The sequence below is a fragment of the Cyprinodon variegatus genome, unplaced genomic scaffold (assembly GCF_000732505.1).
Source record: "Cyprinodon variegatus isolate N-32 unplaced genomic scaffold, C_variegatus-1.0 Scaffold53, whole genome shotgun sequence".
Taxonomy (NCBI): domain Eukaryota; kingdom Metazoa; phylum Chordata; class Actinopteri; order Cyprinodontiformes; family Cyprinodontidae; genus Cyprinodon; species Cyprinodon variegatus.
The window spans coordinates 1782162-1786173 of record NW_015150506.1 but is presented as its reverse complement, the minus strand read 5'-3'; positions in this window follow the sequence as shown (position 1 = coordinate 1786173).

Below are 4012 nucleotides of genomic sequence, written 5' to 3'. Positions count from 1 at the left end.
GTGACTAACTGGATGTGCTCTCTTCATCCTCTGACATGGGAGCTGTCAGCTGTTTTCTAACAGAAAAATCTGATATTATTCCTAAAAGGAACAAACAGATGCAGGCACGCAGATCGACCCAGAGGTAACATAAAAACAATGGAGACTAAACAGCAAGAGGAAATTTACGGCATAAAACCAAATACTGCATGTTTTTAAGTGGGAATGTAGGTCCATTAAACTCACATTCCTTTCAGAAAAAGCTCTTTTGTTTTCCTTTGACCAAAGACCTGAAGACTTTTCTTTGCTTGAGACCTTTAGCTCTATAAATTAGTTAAAATATATCTTTACTGACATATTTATCCTGCCGTAAAACATTTCAATGATAATGTTTTATGATCCTGTGAAATTCCAAACCGGTTATTTTCAAAGGTTTATCATTTCTTTTTAATATTTTAAATGCAAAGACTATAAAAGCGAAGGTGCACCTTTGAAATCCTCCCAGTGAAGGAGAGTCAGTTAATGAGTTTTAGGGCAGCCGCCTTGTTGGTGTGATTTCATCCCCGCCCTCTGAGCTCAGAGCAGAAAACCAGTTTGAACAGATCTCCTTAGCAGCCAAGCAATAATGGCATTTCTGGAGAAAGCCACTTCCTCCCACTCATCGGCGCTGTTGGGGCATGTCAGAGGAATGCCCTACTTTGTTTCCTACTGACTGACTGACATCAGGTTCAGAAGGCTCCGCCCACTCTGCAGATACAAAGTCCCGCCCCACAAATGGAGACTTCCTCTGACACTATCTGGACCTCATTTCTACCCAAACACTGCAAAAAATATAAGATCTTCATAAGTCATTTTTTCTGGTCTTGAATTGTGGAGGTTAGTGAGACATTTTGCCAATAAAACAAGACAATTTAAATTTAAAATAAGAACAAACAACTGCAGTCTCTTATTTCAAGTGCATATTTACTAATGATCTTAATCTAAGAGTAAAAATACTCATTTAATTGGCAGATCATCTTATTTATCCACTGAAATTAAGGGTAAATAAACTTATTTCTAGATCGTTTTTGCAGTGTAGATGTATATCTCAGCGAATATATCCTACATAACTTCATTGGAAAAAAAGGGACTTACAAAATAAAATAAACTGCGTTTGTTAGTGTATACCTATTCCAACAAATGCTCCATTTCCTTTGTTCCAGTTCAGCATTTTTTATTCTCTGAGCTTCAGAGTTTTTATTGTTGTTCTTCATCTATTTGTACAACAACAATAAACACTAGAAAAATGATTTGGAAATAACTGAAATACCACCATGCCAGTAATACAGCATGGTGTTGGCAGCATCATTCTGTGGAGCTGCAGGGAGGATATCCTTACATACATATATGTGGATTAATGATTAAGATTTAGACTGGTAAAAAAGTTCATACCTTTGAGCTTTTTCAGTTCAGTTTAATGGTCGAACAAAATGTTCTGCAGATGAGATGTGAACAGTTTATAGATGAATTTAACTCTATAGAAACAGACTTTGATCAGATCCAGCGGAGCTCTCTGCCTTCAGAAGAAATGTCAAAGAATTGATTTCAAAGTACTTCTGCTAGTTTATAAATCATTAAACGGTTTAGGGCCTAAATACATTTCTGACCTGCTAGTACACTATGACCCCCCAGACCTCTAAGGTCATCTGGGACAGGTCTACTTTCTGTTCCTAGGGTCAGAACTAAACAGGGGAAGCAGCTTTCAGTTGGTCCTCACATCTGGAATAAACTCCCAGAAACCTGCAGGTCTGCTGCTTCTCTCAGTTCTTTTAAATCAATGCTGAAGACCTTTCTTTTTGATGTTGCCTTTCTCTAAATGGCGATCATTTCTTTACTTTTTATTTTTTTATACTGGACTGTAATTTTTATTCTTGGGTTTTATTCTATTTTTATATTTAACTGTTTCTTCTGTGTTTTATTAATTTATTTTTTTTTTACTGATTTTATGTAAAGCACTTTGAATTGCCCTGTTGCTGAAATGTGCTCTACAAATAAAGCTGCCTTGCCTTGTGGCGTCCATCTCGATGTGTAATTCCAGCTTTAATCTAGCTGGACTGTGAATGCATCGGCATACTCCTAACCTGGATTATAAAGATAGGGTACATCGCAAGCTTTGACATTTCCAAAGAGTTTGGCACAAATGGAAATGCATGAAAACATGAGTGACCAGAGAAGCAGGAAGATGCAGGTTAACGATAGACGTTCTGTCTTTGGGTTTTTTAGATTTCTAAAGCAAACGTTTGGGAAGGAAGTCCCCCGATCACATAGAGGTTTAATCCTGCATGAGAAAAAACTGAGAGGCAAACTTCACTATAACATGGGGTTGGTGGAATCACTCTTTCCCAATAATTTCCTTATCAGGGATTTGGTCGGAATTGATTCAATAATATTAAATATATAGAAATGTAGACTGGACTATAGACTTGTACTGGTTGACCTTAGTGACCTCTGGACCTTTTTTTAGTCATCTTTGAAATGATAGCAGCATTAAACTGGTGAAGATTCTCAGTCATTCAGGTCATGGACACTCAAAGTTAAAATCAATCCTCTGGACTTTGTTTCCAAGTTTGAAGACGTTTCTCTTCCATCCAGGAAACTTTTTCTATTCAAAATGTCAGAAATAGCGTTTAGTTCCAGGTTTTATCCAGCAGCCCAACAAAGCCTGGTTTTAGTTTAGAAAACATGCAAATAGAAACAGACGAACGGGTCCCCCCCTTAGGAATGGGGGTCGATTGGGTTCTTTGTTAGCCTGCAATGCCACATACCTGTCTATGTCTCTGAAAGGGGGGTCCCAACACAGAAGAGCGCCCTCCTCTGGACAAGACTCTGCGCTACATCTACACCTGATGGACAAAGGACATTCTATTGAGGACTCAGATTTCAGTTTTCAAAATCCTACAATGCAGCAATAGAGTTGATTCCTTCCCGCTATCATCGTAGCCCCACCCCCATGCAGGGGAACAGAAGACCTAAACTATTCAGCCAGGCCAACTATTCCCTCTAACGACCCCCCTTTCAGAGACATAGACAGGTATGGGGCATTGCAGGCTAACAAAGAAGCCAAACGACCCCCCTTTCAGAGGCATAGACAGGTATGGGGCATTGCAGGCTAACAAAGAAGCCAAACGACCCCCATTCCAAAGGTTTTGTTGGACTGCTGGATAAAACCTGGAACTCTAGAAACGCTATTTCTGACATTTTGAATTAAAAAGTTTCCTGTATGGAAGAGAAACGTCTTCAAACTTGGAATCAAAGTCCAGTGGATTGATTTCAACTTTTTTTTAGAAGGATAGCAGCATAAACTAATATTTTTGCTGCACAAACGTTGTGATTCTCACAAATTAAGTGAAGATAAAAACAAACCAAAAACCCCTTAAGATTCAGTCAGATTCAGTTTTATTTGTTATATCTTCAGTGGAATAACATGAAGTCTACATGATGACAATAAATAGGAGAGACATGCTGGCTGTTACCTGGCAACAGATTCATACACATACAGCCTGGAGATGACCTCTATAATCCCGTTCTTCAGAGGCATTACACACACACAGGGAGAATAAGCTTTCCAGTCTTCTAATATATATATATATATCCTTATATGTCACGTACCAAAACCAATCAGCTGTTCAGTCGTACCTCCTTCAACATCTGTTCATCTCTAACATCCTGACAGGAAGAGCTCATATCATTCTGCTGTTGAGATGAGGATGATAACGCATCGTAATCGAGTGTGAAAAGCCGAGCATTTACCTTCTAAATGACCGGGTCATTCTGTGAGCTGACAGAACTCCTCCCTCTAACGCTTTCTGATCATTCCACCATTTTTCAGCTGCAGTCAGCAAAGCAGCATGAAGGAGAAAACTCCCAACCTTCCCGTCGCACTTGGATCAACGTGTCTCTGACTTTCTGCTCACCTTCAGAGCTCCATCCTCGCCCTGCAGCGCCACGTGGATCTGTCAGACCAGCATACCCGTTTATTCCTTTAGATTTATAC